This window comes from Cryptomeria japonica, chromosome 5, assembly GCF_030272615.1.
Source record: "Cryptomeria japonica chromosome 5, Sugi_1.0, whole genome shotgun sequence".
NCBI classification, from domain to species: domain Eukaryota; kingdom Viridiplantae; phylum Streptophyta; class Pinopsida; order Cupressales; family Cupressaceae; genus Cryptomeria; species Cryptomeria japonica.
Window position 1 is genome coordinate 169,068,826 of NC_081409.1, and position 22,130 is coordinate 169,090,955.

The 22,130-nt window shown below is 37.6% G+C and overlaps 1 protein-coding gene across 4 annotated transcripts in view; it reads right to left on the minus strand.

Annotated features, from left to right (window-relative positions):
• The window catches only part of LOC131041142 (phosphatidylinositol 3-kinase, root isoform), a 160,077-nt gene that overhangs the window by 84,648 nt on the left and 53,299 nt on the right, over positions 1-22,130 (minus strand). The gene's annotated exons all lie outside the window — the stretch shown is intronic.

Here is a 22,130-nt window from a genome sequence, read left to right on the forward strand (position 1 = left end):
TTTGGCATGGCTGCAGGCTGAGTTCAGCTTTCTCTTCACTGGCCATCACTTCAATTTTCTCTTCAGTAAGCCACTGCTGCATGGCAATGAATTTGCCATTGAATCTAAAATCAAGATCCTCTTTAGCAGGTTTGACCACACTGAAGATCACTTGGTTCATTTTAAAGCAATTTTATTATTGGAGTGTGGCTACTATTACGAAAAGTAAAAACACAGAATGATTACCCAGATATTCAATATTTATTGAGCAAAACTCTCCTTAAATAAGAGTTACAAAGATCTATCCAATAAGGATAAGAACAACAAATAAGAAAGAAGAAGATAAGAACTAAAAGAATAAAAGAATATTCCTAAAGTCTATCCTAAAGACTTAATTAACCATTATAAACTAGATATTACAATATTACTTTAATACCCTCCCTTAATGGTCAATCTACTAACTACACCCAGTTTATCCCAAAATTTTACATGTTTGTCAAGACTCAAGGACTTGGTAAGAATATCTATAGTCTGGTCCTCAATTGGACAATACTACAACATCCTCGATCCATCTTCTACAACAAGTTGTAAGAAATCACAATGAAGCTCCACTTTTTTTGTATGCTCATGGATGATTGGCTTCTTGGCAAACTTTAGCACCCCTTGATTGCCACAAAACAAGGGTGAAGGCCCTGCTTGAGACATTTGCATGTCTAAAAGCATCCTTCGAAGCCATACTACCTCACATGTTGCTCTCCAATACTTTGCTTCTATTGAGGAAAGAGCTACTACCTATTGTTACTTACCAGTCCATGTGACGGCATGTGTACAAAAGCTCAAAAACATATCCAGAAATGGATTTCCTATCATCAACAGAATTTTCCAATCTAAATCTTTGAACCCAACCAACCAAAAATATTTGCTTCTGTTGTACAAGACGCCAAAGTCAAGTGTACCTTTCACATATCTCAGCACCCTCTTTGTTGCACCCAATGTTTCTACCTTCGGTGCTATCATGAATCTAGAAATGTAACTTACAACATACTCAACTCAGGTCTAGTGGTTGTAAGATAGATAAGAATTCCCACTAGTTATCTAAATATTGCCTCATTTATTACTATAGAGTTTGTTTTGGCTCAAAGCTTCAGCCCTTTCTCCATACATGTAGATGAGATTTTGCTATTTGTCATTCTTAATTTGTTGAGCAAACTTCAGGCATATTTAGATTAAGAAATGAAAATACCACCACCTACTTGCCAAACTTCTACACCTAGGTAAGAAGGTAGGATGCCTAAGTCAAACAAGTCAAAAGCCTTGCTCAAATTACATATGATTTGCTCAATCAAATGTGCCTCACTACCTATAATGATGATATCATCCACATAAATGATCAGTAGGATGATTTCATTTCCTATGCTTTTGGCATACAAATTTGGATCAAGATGACTTCTATAGAATCCATATTAAACCAAATATGATACCCTGGTTACTTGCTTCAAGCCATAAAGAGCATTTGTTAGTCTAGATACCTAATGCTCATTTCCTACAACCTGAAAAACCTAAGGTTGAGTCATGTACACTTCTTCTCCAAGTCATGATTGACGAATGCACTCATAACGTCCATTTGATGGACTTTCCAGCCAAACTATGTTGACATGGCTAGAACAGACCAAATAGTGCTACTCTTTGTTGTGGGAGAAAAGATCTCCTCATAATCAATACCTTCTCTATTTGAGAACCCTTAAGCAACCAATTGTGATTTGTGCTCATTATCTGTATCAAAGACTTTATACTTAAATTTGTACACCCATTTGCAACCAATGGGTTTCTTCCTTGGTGGAAGATCTAAAAGAACCCACGTCTTATTTTCCTAACTCTAATTTTCGGCTTCCATGGCCTTTTCCCATTCACGTTTACCTTTGGCCTCTACAAAAACTTAGGGCTCATAAACATATGGAATATTAGCCGTAAGAGCAAAGTAACTGTTTTCTACTTGCTCTTGCCTCTAGATGATCTACCCTCGATCATTTCATCATCCCGAACATCAACAACAAGTTTTCCCCACCACTTTGGTCTCTTTCTAGAAACCTCTACATCCAAATTAGCGTGGGAATCATGACTTGGGCTGTCTACTTCTATGTCATTTGGATGGTGATTTAGGTTCTTTTGAAGAAAAATTTAGGTACTGGTATTGGACCTTCTTCGGAGGTTCCACATGCTTAGAATCATTAGAGCGCCCCCTTCAGGTGTAACTCATGGGAGTTGGACACCTAAATCTTTAACCTTCAAAGGCTGATCTTCAATACTCTTGATGTCAAAAGACCACTAAAAAGGCCCAACATCTTCATCAATTACAAAATCCCTGTTGAATGTCAGTTAATGTCAACATCAATCAGCCAATATGCTTTATGATTTTCACTATACCCTATGAGCATCAACTTCTAACTCTTCAAGTCCAATTTGGTGTTCTTTGCATCTGGAATCCAAATATATGCAATAGAATCAAACACCTTAAGATGAGACACCTTAGGTTTCCTCCTAGGCCATGCTTTCTCTGGGGTCTTCTCCTTCACTGCCTATGTCAGAGACCGTTTGAGAAGATAAACTATAGTGTAAACTGCCTACCACCAAAACTTCTTGGGAACAATCTAATTCTCCAACATACACTAGGCCATCTTCGTGTTAATACGGTACCTTCTCTCAACTACTCCATTTTGTTGCAAAGTATAGGATGTTGTGAATTGATGTTTGATACTGTGTTTAGCACAAAAGTTCGTGAATTTGTTTGAATAGAAATCACCTTCATTATCAAACCTAAGAGTTTTGATGTCACATCCCCACTCTTCTCTACTAATGACTTAAACTTTTAAAATTCCTTAGACACGTCCAATTTTGATTTCAAAAAAAAATTCCACATTTTCCTACAAAAATCATCAACACACAAGGGAAAATACTCAACATCAGTGACCTATGTTTAATTCATTGGTCCAATACATTTGCATGAACCAACTGTAGAACTTTTTAGGCTCTCCAAGCTTGTCCAACTGAAAACAAAGTTCTATGTTTCTTCCTTTCTTGGCAAGCTCCACAAACACCCTAAACCTGCTACAGAATTTCAAGTAAACCTTCTACCGTATTTTCTCAAGTCGACTATATGAGATAAGATTCGTTGGGATGCCCACAATGTTGATGCCATAGTGTATTGATATTTGATGCACTCTTGGCTGACAATGCACATTCCTAAACTTGTCCAGTATCAACCAACCAATACAACCCATGATCTTCTATACCAACTATGATGGTTTTCTTGGACTCCTTGTCAACAACATAGCATTTGTGTGTGCTAAAAATGACATCCAACTAGGGATGCCCACAATGTCAATGGTAAGAATGGCATCCATGCCCAAAACGAAGTATACGTTGAGGATTAAGGTTACCTAAACATTGCCTCTACCAGCAATTGTATACTCACCACCACCAAAGATCGTTGAATATAAGCAACTTGTATACTTAGTGAACCAAACCTTCCTGTGAGTAAAATGTTGAGACACTGTAGAATCAATGTACCACACAAAAGAATTTGCTTGATCAGCTGGTCATTTGGTCATGAAAGCATAGAAGGTTGACTCCTTTTGCATCTTTGCTTAGAATGCTCTGCAGTATGAGTCTTTTGTGGAGACCCTCCCTGGTTGGATTATCGATCACCCAACCTATTTATACAATGCTTCTTCATAAGGCCAAATTTACTACAATAATGACATGATAATTTTCATATTATTCGAAGTATCATCAAAGTTCCCTTGACCTTTCTTCCAAGACAACTTCCCTTTGCCCATGTCCTTGGCTACAAAGGCCTATTCCACACTCGATGTTTCACTCCTATTACCAAATTGCTTCTTATATCTATCTTGCTACAAGAGTTTATTGCACAAACCGTTGAAATTCATGTCACATTGGTAGATGTGATATTGAGTGTTTCTATGAAATGCTCATGTGTTCATGGTAAGCTCTTTGGCATAATTACCATCATATCTTCTTCCGTATTGCAACCAATAGTTGCCAACTGATCACGGATGTCCTTGATCTCCATCAAATGTTCCTGCAAGGGCATCTTCTCATCCATCATGATCGAAAAAAACATATCTTTAAGAAAGAAGGGCTTTCCTTTATTTGATGTCTCATGTAGATATCGCAAGTGCTTGCAAATCTCCGAAAAGAACTTGCTTGACGAAACCTCAAGAAGCATTTCATCCGTTATTGCTAACTTAATCAATATGATGGCTTTGTAATTACGCTCATCAAACTTGTCCTAGCCTTTACTCGCAACAATTGGCCGAGTGCCAATACCGAGGACTATCTTATCCAGGCACCTGTACTCGAAGATCGATAGCACTCATTTCCAAGTGTTATAATTCTTGCCAGTGAATTGCTAGTTGCCTTAACATGATGTTGGGCAATGACACCATTCCTCTGCAATCCAAAATTACAAAAAATAAGGAAACAATAGCTGCAATGAAAGAAAACCTCAAAAAAATTAGTAGAAGTTTTTCAAAACCCAAGACTATGTACAACACCCATGATTTTAGACAAAAAATGCCAAAACCTAAAATAAAAATTATGCAAAAATTCAGCTAAAACCCTAGCCATCTTGTTGTACAAAATCGTCAAAAACTTCAAGAAAATATCGTCCTTTGATTTCAAAATTTGCCAAAACCCTAGGCACTAAATAAAGATATTTGTCCACAATTTGTAAAAAAAACTTGTTCAAAAACATACACCCTAGCCACAAATTTTCACAAAACTAGGTCACAACTTTGACTAAGGAAAACACCCACAATTTATATTAAAAAATTGCTAAGACATCCATCCAACCGGGGCGTGCAAATAATTAGCATGTAACGTCATGATTTTATACAAAAAATCAAAGTTCCTAGACTCGGACTCGGATCTGACTCGGCAAGGCTGACTCAGCTCGGACTCGGCAACGACTCGGCAAAATAAGAAAACCCTTGAAATTTAGAGTTTTTTAACGATTTAAAACTTGTTTCATACACCCATTATTGAATTAAGCTTAAAGACACTATAACATCATCAAATAGAAGCTAATTTGATCACATACATAAACATACATCCATCACATGCATAGAAATGTAAATTGTAGCTGAAGGAATTAGAAAACATAGATATATAGAGTTATAAATGTTGTCCAATGTATATAAAATCCATGACTACAAATAAGTTACTGCCTGTCCCTTCCTGTTCGATAAGTTACTGCCTGTCCCTTCCTGTTGTAATGTCCCCTACTAGGTTAAGGCATGTTTTAGCCATGATTAATCTATTTCAATATACTTATAACTCAAACTAAATATATTAGGAGACAATTCCATCTTAACATGCATCAAAACAGTGATATTATGCAGCTCAATCAATTAATTATTATTAAATAAATTGTTCCTCTATCTTACATTCATAGTTCTTAATGCAAGTGTCAAACCAATTGTAATGCTCCTTATTAGGAACATCTCCTTTCCCAACTTAACAGAAAAAACATATTCTTCTTCCTGATATTAACTTAAGGATATTAACTTAAGAATTCTTTAGATTTATATTCTAATATTTATTTATCTGATCAAAGCATTATTTCTCTCTCTCTATATATATAAAGTATTATAATAATTATTAATTATTATATCATTATTAATATTCATTATATTATTAAATTCTGCATAGGAACATCAGCGCCTTTCTATATAATCATCCATACTAAGCCCGTCCCTATGCATACCTCTAAGGACGAGGAGGACACTGCCTGTAACTTAATAACAGGTCTGATCTGATTCCATCCATTCGATGGTTGCAGATCCTACATATTCCTTCTCCCTACCTGTCTTAATCGTTCTACCTTCCCTTACTGAGCATCTAACTATCACTGGGCTTTTTCCTATCCTTGCTGGATGCCTAATAATATTAGTTATTAGTATAACTGTGACTGTAAAGGCAGACAGATCTGACATGCGTCAGATCTGGTCTGCCATTATATGTAAAATGAAATATGACTCATACGTATTGCAGTCTATATTAATATTAATATTAGAATCTTCATACAGACATTATCAAGCTAGGCATACCTATTAAGCACATCCCCTATGCATACCCCCGAGAACAAATATGTATATTTCATACACTCCCTGACTCGCCGGCCGGGTCACCACCCTCGGACTCGGCGAGTCAGGGAGTGACTCGCTGACTCGGCGAGTCAAGCGAGTCATGCCCCCTGACCCATCCGAGCCCGGGTCAGGGTCACCGTGACCCGGCAGGGGTCACCCGGCCCGCTGACTCGCGTGACTCGCCGCGAGTCACGGAACTCCGCAAAAAATAGTCAAAAAATGAAGTTAACAAGCACGTCATTTGCAAGCAACACATTGCATGATTTTTCAAAGAAACCTAGGGCAAATTTTTTTCAGAAAAAGGTCATGCAATTCCTAGAAAAAAAACCCAAGTGAATTTTCAGCAAACCCTTGGCGCAAGTGTTTTGATTAAAAAACAACAAATTTTCAGAAAAACAAATCACAATTTTTCCAACCAAAAAATGTCACAATTTTTCCAATTTTTCCAAAAAAAAAAACAATGTGATTTTCCTTCCCCGGCTGATCCGTATGATGTCGTACTATAACATAGAATGCCTTTTTGTACCTCTAATACCATATACCATATTACAAAAAGTAAAAACAATAGAATGATTAGCAAGATATTTTATATTTACTACGGAGCGAAACTCTCCTTAAATAAAAGTTACAAAGATCTATCTGATAAGGATAAGATCAACAACCAAAAAAGAAAATAATGAAAACTTACTAGAAAAATAAAAGAATATTCCTAAAGTCTATCCTAAAGACTTAATTGACCATTATAAACTAAATATTACAATCTTACTTTAATAGCTGCGACTTTAAGAAGAATCCCAAAATGATTTAAATTATCATGCAAAGCCCTCAAATTAGTATGTTGATGGCCAATATTTTGAATGCTTTCATACTTGACTAATTGAGGATCAAAACAAGCTAATAATTTTGGGAAAGACTGGATCTAAGCAAAGGACTCGTCTGGCCCAGCGTAATATAAAACAATAATAGATGTTTTGAAAAATACACTAAGCTGCATGACTAACTAAAGAAAGAAGTGAAAAGTTACAATAGCAACCTGCTTATTCTTGTTACAATGCAAATAAAAAGGATAAAAATGCTTCAAGAAGCCAAAGCACCCTTCTAAGAAAATTGGACAGCTAACATTATCCAACCAATGAGGAAAGTAGTAAAATCACTTTTGAAATGATGGAAAGACCAATTCTCATTTTCCAAAGCCATGCATGCTTAACCTTCTTCAAGGGATTGGATTATAGAAATTTTAGTTGTGTACATTATTGATAGGGATGCCAAATGCCTTTCCTCTCTACATCATTATAAGAATTGTAAAAAGGATGTTTACATTAGAGACGATACTCAACTATCTATTTATGTTACTAGCAAAGTTGAAGTTGAGAATGGTGCCACTAATGATGTCTATGATGTTTCAAGCCTTAGTGCAAATTTACTTACCCTTTACTAGATGACTCAAATTCTGAATAAAGTAGCCCTAGATGACATTTGTTCTAAAAGGTATAAATCTCCTGTCATTTCTACACCTGATTCTGTTAATTTGTTCTTCCCTTAATTTCTCAAATTGATCTGTAATTTGTCTTTAACATAAAATGAAATATACCAGCGACTAATGATTGCAAATCTCAACAGCAGTATGGATTAAAGGGTTTAAATTGCAAATAAAAATCTCGGAGTCAGCATAAACATATCAATCCTGTAAATTCAATCTATATATTCATATAGAAATATTGGTGTCTGAAACATAACAGAATTTCTGCATTAACAAACTGATTCACTATGCAACCAGAGTTATACTTACAGATAGATCCTTGGTTGATCAACAGTCTAATATATATCAGCAGAGTTCAATCATACAGAAATAATCAGATCAACGATAATATTCAGATCTTATTGACTGTAACCAACAAAATTACATTCAGTCCCCGAAACTTCATAAATACATATAACAGAAAATATGATATTAATATCATACTGTTCATTGCTTTTCCCGCCACATAACTGCCCTCTCTAATATCATACTGGCCTACTGGCCCCCTCTAAAGCTTGACCCTATCTGGATTGCACACCCACGCAGAAGCTGCGTGAGTTAGTTATCTCTGCACATTCACCTGAATATGACTTCGATTCCCTTTAGACTTGCTGCCATCAGGGACGTGCAGAAGGATAAATCTTTCCACCCTGTTGTTTGTAACTAGGATAATTTATGGGTTCGGATTGCCTTAAGGCATCATCCAAACCCACTTAGGACTGGGCCCAATCCTAAAGGGTAACGTGGCCCAAGGTTAAGCCCAGCCCTATCCTAAAACCCCACGCAACAATAACAAACATTGGCGCCAAAATGGAAGAGTCCGACTTGCAAAATAAAAGGTTAAAGATGCATATAAATAAAAGACACTTTGCAAATCAATTATACTCATCTTCACTTCAGCGAATTAGCTCTGCCTGAAAAGTGTGAACTTACCCTTGGAGGGTGCGAAGTTGACCAGACTTATGCAAACAAGTTCTAGAGGACAAAGACAATTTTGGCGCAGAGATTAGAAGTGCAGATCTGTCATTTAAGAAGGATTCAGATTTGTCAAGGAAGCTAAGTATTGTACTTGTGCTATCAAGAGAATATATAATCTGACCTGAGGGTCTTTAATGCTGGGTTTTTCCTCCTTGGAGGTTTTCCTAGGGTATTTGTGTTTGTCTCTTGTTTACTTCCTTCATTTCTGATTTTACTGAATTATGACTTACTAAAATGCTACAAATCTGATTACAATCTAGGGCATAATTAAAGGATATAAATCTGATTAACAATCCTAGGGTATAAAATTACATGGTATCAGAGCCAAGGTGTCACTAACTTCCGATTTTAGTAAATCATTTGTTGCATATAGCTGCTGTTTGTTTTCAGATTAAAATGTTAGGTTTGAAGGCTAAAGATAGACTTGAGTGAGCCATTGATTTTGCTGCTTGGAAGGTCCGTATTCTATTGATCCTTGAAGAGAATGATCTGCTGAAATTTGTAGAAGAAGAAGGGTTGTCTCCTCCAGAAGATGCTGAAGAGCTGAAACAGTTCAAGAAAGATTCCCTCAAGGCTAGGAGGATCATAATTGAGTCCATCAAGAATCATCTTGTCACTGTCATATCAAAGTTTGTGTCTGCCAGGGAAATGATCAAACACTTGGAAGGGATGTATGAAGTTAACAACCTCAGCAGGGCACTTGCTCTAAGACAGCAGCTTCTTCACATAAAAATGAAAGAAGAAGACTCAATCATAGCCTACTTCATGAAGATCAATGAACTAAAGGACAAGCTAAGCACTCTTGATTGTCAAATCTCGGATAAAGATCTTGTTATGATTGCATTAAATGGTCTGCCTGATGAATGGGAACCATTCATTCGTAGCATTGGTGGAAGAGCTGATCGTCCCAACTTTAAGCGTCTTCAATCTGATTGCATCGAAGAGGAATCTCGAATTGAAGTAAGAAGAAAACTCAAGAACTCTCACAAAGATAATCATGTTCTCTTAGCTAAATCTAGGAAAGGTGGACATTGGAAGAAAGAAAAGAGAAGCAAAGATTTTAGATCCTCCTCCTATGATCCAAGGAAGAAGTCAAGAGATTCCTCTCACATTCGTTGCTTCAAATGTGATAAGTATGGTCACTATTCCAGAGATTGTCAAAATGATCCAAAGGAAAGGGAAGTCAAGTTAAATGAAGTTGCCGAACAAAGTGAAGATTATCTTCTTATCTCTGCTCTATCCAGCAATGTTCCTACGGACAACAATACGTGGATACTTGACAGTGGTGCCTCCAGACACATCTCAGGTTTTCGTGAGCATCTCTCAGATCTGATTGAAAAGGACACCAACCTTCATGTAGTAATCGGTAATGATGCTCGATACTCTGTAAAAGGTTCTGGTACTACCTCTTTAAAACTAGATTCTGGTATTTCCTTACAACTCTGTGATATTCTCTTTGTACCTAGTATTAAAAGAAATCTTATTTCCATTTCTGCCTTAGAAGATAAGGGTTTGCAAATAGCATTTTCTGAAGGGAAAGTACGCACTTGGCCTAAGAAATCTAATTTCAAATCTGCTCGTATTATTGGAAATAGATGTGATAGTTTATATAAGTTTGCAGCTAATCCAATTCAAGCTCTCATTCATGAGACCCCTGAATCATGCAAGCTATGGCATAGAAGACTGGGACATCTACACTTTCAAGCTCTTCCCACACTCGGTAAAATGGTTAAAGGTATGCCTAAACTCAGTTTATCTCATGATGATGCTTGTAAAGGTTGTGCAATGGGTAAGAATGTGAACAATCCTTTTCATAAAAGTGATAGTAGGGCTAAAGAAAGGTTAGAACTTATTCATTCAAATTTATGTGGTCCTGTGTTTGTAGCATCTCCTAGTGGTTTCCTATATTATGTTATCTTCATAGATGATTTCTCTAGGAAAACATGGATCTATTTTCTTAAATCTAAAGAGTCTGAAGAAGTCCTAAACAGATTTAAAGAATTCAAAGCCTTAGTTGAAAATACTACAGGAAATCAAATTAAATGTTTGAGGTTTGACAATGGAGGTGAATACACCTCAGGTAGTTTCTATGACTTTTGTGTTAAAGCAGGAATTAAGAGGGAGTTCTGTGTTCCCTACAATCCTCAGCAAAATGGAGTTGCTGAAAGAAAGAACAGGACCATTGTTGAAGCTGCAAGAGCCATGATCCATGATCAAGACCTGCAACCTTTTCTATGGGCGGAAGCATCCAAAACAGCAATTTATATTCAGAATAGATGTCCTCATCGCGCCCTAAAGGATGTGACTCCTGAAGAAGCCTTTACAGGAATCAAACCTGACATCAGTCACCTAAGGATATTCGAGAGCCCGGTGTATGTTCATGTGCCTAAAGAAAAACGAACCAAGTTGGATCCATCTCGAAAGAAAGGCATCTTAGTGGGATACAGTGAATCTTCCAAAGCCTTCAGGATCTACATTCCAGGTCAAAGGTATGTTGAGGTAAGTAGAGATGTAACTTTTGAAGAAGATATTGCTTTCAAAAGATCTAAAGGTTCATTATCCAACAATAATGATATGGTGATTGAAAATCAAGATTCAATAGTTGATGCTAACCTTGAGATACAGGAGGAGTCTACTGACCTTCCAGATCAGGAAGTTCAAAATGACCCATCAAAGCCTATGCTCTCTACCGATATACCTCAGGATATTGTGGTCTGCAAGAAGAGACCACTTTGGGTTAGAAACACGATTCAAGATGCTAAAGGTTTTGCTGCTCCCAGAGGAACCTTTAGAGATAGCAAGAGATTCCAAAATCACGCCAACTACATTTCTGTGATGTGCAATATCATTGAGTCTGAACCTCACAATGTCGAAGAAGCTATGTCCCATTATGCTTGGAAATTAGCCATGGATGAAGAGTATGGGTCTATCATCAAGAATGATGTCTGGGACATTGTACCCAAACCCAAAGGTAAGTCTGTTGTTTCCTCTAAATGGTTGTTTAAAATTAAACATAATGCTGATGGTAGTATTGAAAAATATAAAGCTAGGTTTGTAGCTTGTGGTTTCTCTCAAAAGGAAGGAATAGATTATGAAGAAACTTTTGCCCTTGTTGCTAGATATACCTCTATTAGATCTATAATAGCTATTGCTGCAGCCAAAGGTTGGGAGTTGCATCAAATGGACGTTAAGACAGCCTTCCTCAATGGTGTCATTGAGGAGGAAGTCTATATTGAGCAACCAGAAGGTTATGTAATCCATGAAAGAAATTTTCATGTTTGCAGGTTGAAGAAAGCCTTATATGGGCTCAAACAGGCTCCTCGTGCTTGGTATGAAAGAATTGATAAGTACTTACTAAGCTTAGGATTTTGCAAGAATGATGTTGATGCTAACATTTACTTGAAAGTTTATAATGATGAGATGCTTATTTTAGTTTTGTATGTGAATGATTTATTTCTCACTGGTGAAAGTAAATTAATCATAAGATGTAAGAAGGAATTAGCCTCAGAATTTGAAATGAAGGATTTAGGTCTAATGCATTACTTCCTAGGGTTAAAAGTATGGCAAAGATCCAATGAAATTTTTCTAAGTCAAGGAAAATATACTATTGATATTTTGAAAAGATTTAGAATGATAGATTGTAAACCTATGCATACTCCTATGGAATCTAACTTAAAGAAGTTAAGTGTTTCTGCAGCTAACTCTGATTTTGCAGATCCATCTGAGTACAGGCAGTTGATTGGTTCCCTGATGTGCCTAGTCAATACTAGGCCAGATATCTGTTATGCTGTGAATGCTCTCAGCCAGTTCATGAGCTTACCTAAACTTGTTCACCTAGTTGCTGCTAAGCACATTCTAAGATACCTGTGTGGCACGATTGGTTATGGGCTGAAGTATTCACTTAATACCTCAATCCTCTTGGAAGGCTACTCAGATTCAAATTGGGCAGGAAGTGTCAAGGACAGGAAAAGTACTTCAGGTATCTGCTTCAACTTGGGCTCTGCAGTGATCTCTTGGGTATGTAGAAAACAATCTTCGGTAGCATTAAGCACTGCAGAAGCTGAGTACATTGCCGCATCTATTGCATCTAGAGAAGCAGTGTGGCTTCGCAAGCTCCTTGTTGGATTATTTGGTCAAGCTAGTGGTCCTACCACCATGCATTGTGATAATCAAAGTTGTATAAAGATGTCAGTAAATCCCGTATTTCATGATCGGTCCAAACATGTGGAAACACGCTATCATTTCATTTGAGACATGGTGCAAAGAGGCGCCATTCATCTAAAGTACATTAGCACAGATGAACAGATTGCGAACATCCTTACCAAACCGTTATCCAAGGTGAAGTTTGAATACTTCAGAGACAGACTTGGTGTTGTGGAAAACGGAACCCTGATTGAGAGGGAGCTTCAATCTCAGTGACTCTATCTACAGCACTTTGAATCATTCTTTGCTTGTGTGCAAGAATGAATTATGTCCAATCTATGCTTGTGTGCTAGATGGATAATTGTAATTATGTATAGACCCACTTGTATATTACACTTTCTATGCTTGTGTGCTAGAACCATCCTATGCTTTCTATGCTTGTGTGCTAGAACCATCCTATGCTTGTGTGCTAGGTGGAAGATGTAATCCTATGCTTGTGTGCTAGATCCATTCTATGCTTGTGTGCTAGATGGAACTCTAAAGGTTCAGATTATATATTCTCTTCTTTCCTAGTTAAGAGGGAGTGTTGTTTGTAACAAGGATAATGTATGGGTTCGGATTGCCTTAAGGCAACATCCAAACCCACTTAGGACTGGGCCCCATCCTAAAGGGTAACGTGGCCCAAGGTTAAGCCCAGCCCTATCCTAAAACCCCACGCTACAATAACAAACATTGGCGCCAAAATGGAAGAGGCTGACTTGCAAAATAAAAGGTTTTAGATGCATATAAATAAAAGACACTTTGCAAATCAATTATACTCATCTTCACTTCAGCGAATTAGCTCTGCCTGAAAAGTGCGAACTTACCCTTGGAGGGTGCGAAGTTGACCAGACTTATGCGAACAAGTTCTAGAGGACAAAGACAATTTTGGCGCAGAAATTAGAAGTGCAGATCTGTCATTTAAGAAGGATTCAGATTTGTCGAGGAAGCTAAGTATTGTACTTGTGCTATCAAGAGAATATATAATCTGATCTGAGGGTCTTTAATGCTGGGTTTTTCCTCCTTGGAGGTTTTCCCAGGGTATTTGTGTTTGTCTCTTGTTTACTTCCTTCGTTTCTGATTTTACTGAATTATGACTTACTAAAATGCTACAAATCTGATTACAATCTAGGGCATAATTAAAGGATATAAATCTGATTAACAATCTTAGGGTATAAAATTACACACCCCTTCTAGAGAAGTTGTCTCAACCTGACACTACCACAGTGTTCACTACAGCGCAAGGGAAACATATTACATCAACAAAGGTTAACCAAGCAGGGTTTGGTGTCCTACTTGACCAAAAACTCCTGGGTTGGCATCCAAGCTTTCATTTAATGCAACAAATATAAAATTCTCCAATGCTTTCTCCTTCAATGGCACCTGCATAAATACACACCCAACCAAGGTCGGCTACATGTTAAACTACCACAAGGTCAGCTACAAGGCAAGTATGCCTAGAAACAAATTATTAAAACTAATATGTTGATGATATAGTGTCGGTAGTAATCCTACAGGCCGACTAACTGAGACCAAATATGTGAATGGCCTATCGGCCTTACATATTTGGTGTTTCGATTATTTGTATTTAGCCATACTTTATACCTTAGCCGATTTCTTGTGCATAATTAAAAAGCAAATTAATGTTATCATAAATCGATGTGTATAACCGATTAGGCAATTATTATTAAAGTTTGTTTTGTCTGCCAACTCATTATTGGAAGGGTGCGACACATTATGTTATCCTCCATTATTGCCTTCGAGTTTGATTACATCTATCAACGTCAAGACGGTGAATGGACTTAAAGTTGAAGACAAACTTGAGGGTGCATCAAACTTCGTCTCTTGGAAGTTTAGAGTTATGCTTGCCTTGGAGGAAAACGAATTAAACGAATTTGTGGAGAAAGCGGTAGCGGAACCAACCGAAGAGGATGAGAAGCTTCAATGGAAGAGAAAGAACACCAAAGCAAAGAAAATGTTGGTTGACTCTGTGAAAGATCACATTGTGCCAATCATCTCCAAGTTGACGACGGCATATGACATGTTCAAGACATTAGAGGAGATGTTTTCGATCAACAACAAGAGTCGAGCTCTTGCATTAAAGCAACAACTTCACCACATCATGATGACGAAAGGAGAATCCATCATCTCATACTTCATGAGGATTACCGAATTGAGAGATCAACTCTCTACCATTGGACACACTATAGATAACAAAGTATTAACCATGTTGGCACTTAATGGTCTTCCTTCATCATGGGAGTCATTTATACAAGGGATAAGCGCAAGATCAAAACTCCCTAAGTTTGATCGATTGAAGATAGACTGCATTCAAGAAGAGTCAAGATTGGCTACGAGAGGCATTGGCCAAAGCTCTACAAATGAAGATATTCATGTTCTTGCCTCTCACTCTTCAAAGAAGAAGGGTAAGAAAGGACATTTCAAAAGGAAGGAAGATAAGGAATCCAATGGTGCTCCTACATTCAAAAGAAGGAAGAATCTTTAAAAAGCCCAATGCTTTAGATGTGACAAATATGGTCACTATGCAAAGGAATGTCCAACTAGGCCTATGCCTCAAGCTTCCATTGTGGATGTTGGTGAGACTCGTCCACAAAACGATTCGAATGGATTCATATTCTATTCAGCCCCTTCAAGTAATGTGCCTACCGACCACAATACTTGGTTAATTGACAGTGGTGCATCTCACCACATTATCAGATTTAGAGGACATCTAAATGATTTGGTGGAGAGAAATTCAAATGAACAAGTGATCATTGGAGATGATACTAGTTACTCCGTGAAAGGAGTTGGGACCTCCTCTCTTCACTTAAATTCAGGCATTTCCTTGCAATTGAATGATGTACTATTTGTTCCGGGAATTAAGCGAAATCTTGTCTCCATATCAGCCTTGGAAGACAAAGGATATTGAATTGCATTCGTAGATGGCAAAGTCCTTGCATGGCCAAAGAAATCAAACATCAAGACAGCTCAAGTCATTGGAGTTTGTCATGGATGTCTTTACAAACTTTGCACTCATCCTCCTCAAGCCTTACTTCATGACTCATCAAGTACTTGTGAGATTTGGCATAGAAGATTGGGTCACCTTCACTTTTGTGCACTACCTACAATGGAGAAGATGGTTACAGGCCTTCCAAAACTCAACCAGGAGCATGAAGGCACTTGCAAAGGTTGCGCATTGGGTAAGAATATTAAAGGTACATTTCATAGTAGTGAAAGTAGATCCAAATCTATTTAGAACTCATTCATTCAGATTTATGTGGTCCTATGTCTGTTGTGTCCTTGAGTGGTTTCTTGTATTATGTTATTTTTATTGATGACTACTCGAGAAAGACTTGGATCTATTTCTTGAAGAGTAAAGAATCTAAAGAGGTACTTATGAGATTTAAGGAATTCAAAGCTCAAGTAGAGAACATATCCGGGAAGAGGATCAAAGTCTTAAGATCCGATAATGGAGGAGAGTACACCTCTGGTAACTTCCGTAATTTTTGCATTGAAGCTGGGATTAAGAGGGGGTTTTGTGTTCCCTATAATCCTCAACAAAATGGTGTAGCGGAAAGGAAAAATAGAACTATTGTGGAAGCAGCCGAAGCCATGATCCATGAACAAAATTCTCAAACTTCTTTTTGGACTGAGACTTCTAGAACTGTTGTCTATGTTCAAAATAGATGCCCTCATCGTATTTTGGAGAATAAGACACCCGAAGAAGTATTCACAAGGGTGAAGCCGGATGGAAGTCATTCAAGGATCTTTGGTTGTCCAGTGTATATACATATAAGTTGGAACCTTTTGGCAAGAAGGCTATACTGAAACATCAAAAACCTACAAAATCTATATTCCAAGGCAGAAATTGATTGAGTTAAGTAGGGATGTGACATTTGAAGAGGATGTTGCATTTAGAAAATCCAAGGGCATCCATGAGATGGACAATGAAGATCAAGATCCTACACAAAATATGGAAGATGACCATACTCCTGAGATTAAGAAGGAAACTCATGAACCTGAAGAAGATGATGATCCAAATGAGCCCTTGAAACCTACTGACATTGTGATTAGTAAGAAAAGACCTCTTTGGGCGAGGAAAATGATACAAGAAGCTGAAAGTTTTGCAGCCCCAAGAGGAACATTTAGAGAAAGTAAGAGACCTCATAAGTTCTCTAGCTATGTTGCATTGATGAGTCAAATCATTGATTCAGAACCTACCAGTGTTAAGGAAGCTACTAGTCAACATGTTTGGAAAGATGCCATGGAAAAAGAGTATCAATCAATTCTAAAGAATGATGTTTGGGACATTGTACTTAGACCGGAAGGTAAATCTGTTGTTTCTTTTAAATGGCTCTTTAAGATCAAACATGTTGTTGATGGTAGTATTGAGAAATACAAGGCTAGGTTTGTGGCTAGAGGATTCTCTCAGAAGGAGAGAATTGACTATGAGGAAACCTTTGCTCCAGTTGCCTGATATACTTCAGTCAGGACCATCATTGTTGTTGCAGCATCTAAAGGATGGAAGATTCGCCAAATGGATGTAAAGACGGCTTTCTAAATGGTGTAATCGAGGAAGAAGTATATTTTGAGCAACCTGAAGGATTTGTGGTACATGGGAAGGAGTCTCATGTTTGCAAGCTGAAGAAGGCATTGTATGGCCTTAAGCAGGCTCCACGTGCTTGGTACGAAAGGATTGATCGTTACCTGATAGGCTTGGGCTTCTCCAAGAATGATGCAAATTCAAACTTGTAGTTCAAGGTAATTAATGGGGAAGCATTAATCCTAATTCTTTATGTTGATGACTTACTTATCACTAGAGAAGATTATCTTATTATCAAATGCAAGGAGTTAGCTTATGAATTTGAGATGAATGATCTTGGTTTATTACACTATTTCCTTGGGTTAGAAGTTTGGCAAAAATCTAATGAGATCATTATGGGTCAGGGGAAGTACACCATTGACATTCTAAAGAGATTTGGTATGATGGATTGTAAATCCATGTCCACCCCTATGGAGACCAACTTGCATAAGTTAAGAGAGGCTGCAGCTATTTCGGATCTGGTGGATTCTACACCATATAGGCAGATGATTGGATCCTTGTTGTACATAGTCAATACTAGACCAGATATTTGCTATGCAGTGAGTGCACTTAGCCAGTGCAACAAAACATATTTTGAACCAAAGCAAATACTAGACCAAATATTTGCTATGTAGTGAGTGCACTTAGCCAGTTCATGTGTGAACCAAAGCAAATACATCTAGTTGCAGCAAATACACCTAGTTGTGCAGCACAGTTGGATACGACCTGAGATATTCTTCTGATGTGGACTTGAAGCTGCATGGATACACTGATTCTGATTGGGCAAGGTGTGTCACTGATCGAAAGAGCACCTCTGATTGTTGTTTTAGTTTGGGTTCTGCCATTATTTCTTGGTGCAGCAGGAAACAGTCTTCGGTGGCACTAAGCTCTACAAAGGCCGAGTCTATTGCAGCATGTGTGGGAGCATGTTGTGGGAGCACGAGAAGCAGTGTGGCTTCGGAAGCTTCTTGCAGGATTGTTTGGGCAATCCTTAGAGCCTACAATTATCCATTGTGATAATCAAAGTTGTGTAAAGCTCTCTGTCAATCTCGTGTTTCATGACAGAACAAAGCATGTGGAGATCAAGTATCACTATGTTAGAGACATGGTGGAAAGGAATGCTATTCAATTGAGATACATTAATATTGATGAGCAGACAGTAGACATTCTTACCAAGCCTCTCTCTGGGTTAAAGTTTGTGTACTTTCGAGATAAGCTTGGTATGTGGAGAATGAAGCCCTGGTTGAGATTGAGTCTCAACATCATTGATCTATTTATATTTCATACTAATGCATTTTCTCTTTGAGAAAGAAGTTTAAAGTGTAAGCTCTTGTTAATGCATTTCTCTTTGAGAGAGATTTGAGGTGAAAGCCCTTATTTCCACCCTCTGGGATGAGCCGTGGTGGATCCACCCTCTGGGATGAGTTATGGTGGATGTCATGTGTGTGACACCATGACAACATCACGTGAGAGAGTCCGTGATGATTTTCTTGTACTTGTGTGTTCACCCTTTGGGATGAGCCATGGTGAATATCATTGTGAGGTGACGTTCTCACAATGATGAACACTTGTGCATTTTACCATCATTGTGAGGTGACGATCTCACAATAATGGTTGATATCACAGTGAGGTGATACCTTTCCTTTCCACATATGGGAGTAGCCATTGTGGTCAAACATCACAATGAGGTGATATGCTATCGCGATGAGATGATAAGCTTCTTTCATACACATGAGTGTAGTCATTGTGTTAGTCATCACGATGAGGTGATGAGACTTGTAGACATCTAAAAGGATTCCTCCCTAGCTAAGAGGGAGTGTTGATGATATAGCGTCGGTAGTAATCCTACACGCTGACCAACTGAGACCAAATATGTGAATGGCCTATCGGCCTTACATATTTGGTGTTTCGATTATTTGTATTTAGCCATACTTTATACCTTAGCCGATTTCTCATGCATAATTAATAAGCAAATTAATGTTATTATAAATTGATATGTGTATAACTGATTAGGCAATTATTATTAATGTTTGTTTTGTTCACCAACTCATTATTGGAAGGGTGCGACACATTATGTATAGTCGTATCTCTCCAAAGAGAGCCAACTCTTGGAGATCATCTCCTATCAGTGGATATATATGCAATGCATTCTCCCCTTCATCGAAAAAAAAAGGAATCGGAATAGTTGAAGTTCATTGACAGTAAAACAAATAAACATATAGCATATCGGATAAACACTTAAGCAGATCAAATATTCACAATTGCAGATCGAAGTATCTTCACATCTCAGATCGATAGCTTCCTAAGTGAAAGCTGTCATCAGCAGATTGGCTATTCTATCACAGCAGATCGATATCCTTCAGCAGATCGAGTTCACTCCATCAGCAGATTGCATTCTTCCATCAGCAGATCACACATAATATATATATCAGACTAAATATCATATTCCATCCATTGGCAACTTAGATAACGTATAGCAGTTTGGACTGCATGCACTGAAATCTAGAGTGAATCGTTTTAATAGCCTCAAGTGTGAAGCAAATGTATAAAGACATCTTTCTATTAATCTGATTTAAAAAAATAATAATAATATAATATTCTAAGGAAAACAGACATAGAGTTACAGCTCAGCCTCAAAAAAAATTCATTATTTATAATAGTGATTTATTAATTATTTATTTAATTAAAAATTTGTATAGCTTGACTTTTACATGTATGAAAGTGGTGAGTACATTTTACACAATTTATCATTTACTTATGTGGATACCTTCAAAATTGTTTAGTGGATAGCTTCAAAATTGTTTATAGTGACATATATCCTCCCCATGAAGAAAAAACTTCATTTGATATTGAAAAAACGTTCAAGAATTATTGATCATTTGTATAGGCACTTTTGCGTACAGTTTCAAAAAAAACAGTTACAGATGAAGGTAAATTTGTTAGGAATTAGTCCTCACATGTGGGTGTAATATCCCTTGCCAATACTGATATAAATTTCAGACTTCTAGACCCTTGAACAATTTCGTCGAACACTTGGCATAGGACTGATATAATACTTCAGACTTACTTTAGGATGTATTAACTTCAATTGGCAAAGATATTATGGCTTGCAAGCTACTAAATCTACATGACAACCTCCTAGAATGAATATGCAATTGTTTTTGTATTTTCCTGATGCAAATACATGAATTTAATGCAACAATAGCACTTCTACAGCAGACTGGTATTATCACAAACAATTGGCATGCATCTAGAAAAATGAAGTAACCACATAAGAATTATATGCAACCTCATTCCTCCTTATTATTCAATATCATGGACTGATTACAAGAAGTCTAAACAATGACCAATACTGTTGGGTTCAAGTGAATATGACTCTGAATTTCTGAGTACTAATGGCAGCCATAACTCATGAATACAATCTGAAAATTCAATGGAAACTAAATGCCAAGAACCTGAAATGAAGCGCCTTGGAGTGCTGATGAAGAAGTAAGCAATATCCAAACTCTTTATGCTCCCTTTTGTGCCAAATCGACCTCTCTTACAAAATTGCCAGTCTGATATAAAAATCTGATAACAATTATGTATCTGCACGAAGGTCTTCTTCAAACCCCTAAGAGTGATCGATGTCCTCTCCCAAGTGTAGCACTGTCATCAATTGTCAAGTTCGATGCTCAAATGGGAAGATATGAGAAAAATCGTGGGAGTAGGAGGTATGGTTTGATCTCCTTTCAGACTGGAATATCAGCTGCAACTTCACTTCAATTCTCCTCCAAAACTCTCAAACATGAATCGCCTTATGTCTTCAATAAAATCGATGCACATATATGCCGAATAAAAGGGCTGAAGTCACCACAACCCTATAGCTGAAGACTCAACAAAATAGTACACCATGAACTGATATAAAAACTCCAATTAGCCCAATATGAAGAACTGAATGTTCCTCACTCTCAAGGCAACCCTTCGGAGGATCTTTCACCTCCTTAGTTATGCAAATCGAAGGGAGGTATCGTTCCCTAAGACCAAATCTGCGGACAACCCTTGGCTCCGCAACCACAATATGAGAGAAGATAACAAATAACCGATGATTAACCATGAATTACCCTCTATTTATTCTTTTCATAACCCATCATAAGATTTCTTCTAGAAGATTCGGGTAGGTACACTTTATTATTATTTTATTACACATGTTATTTTAATTGCACTTTTAAATATTATTTCATTATTATTAAAGTGCACGCGTCTCATGATACGTGTTATCCCCTTATTTCGCGAAAGAACCATGTAGAAATAAAATGTGAAGCCGCAAATTTCCGCCAAGTCGATCCCCTAATCAACTCCTTGGCCTACGAGGGTCAATTATAGGCCAACCTCTTGAATGTCCACATGCTAAGGAGAAGGAGACATTACAGTCCGCCCTCCTTGAAATTGCTTGTCCTCAAGCAATCTCAATGTTGGATGTCGCAGAATCTCCTGACTCTCCCAGGTAGCATCATCAATCAGCAAATCCTTCCATTTGATCAAATATTCCCTGATAACTTTCCTCCTCAACTACTTCTCCCTGACATCCAAGATAGCCTCAAGTACTAAAATCAACTTACCCTCATCATCCAAGGGTGGTAAAGTCGTGCCAGGAATCACATGATGTCCTAACGCCTTCTTGAGGCTTGAGACATGAAATACATTATGCACTCTGCTGTCCGCCAGTAACTCAAGCTCATAA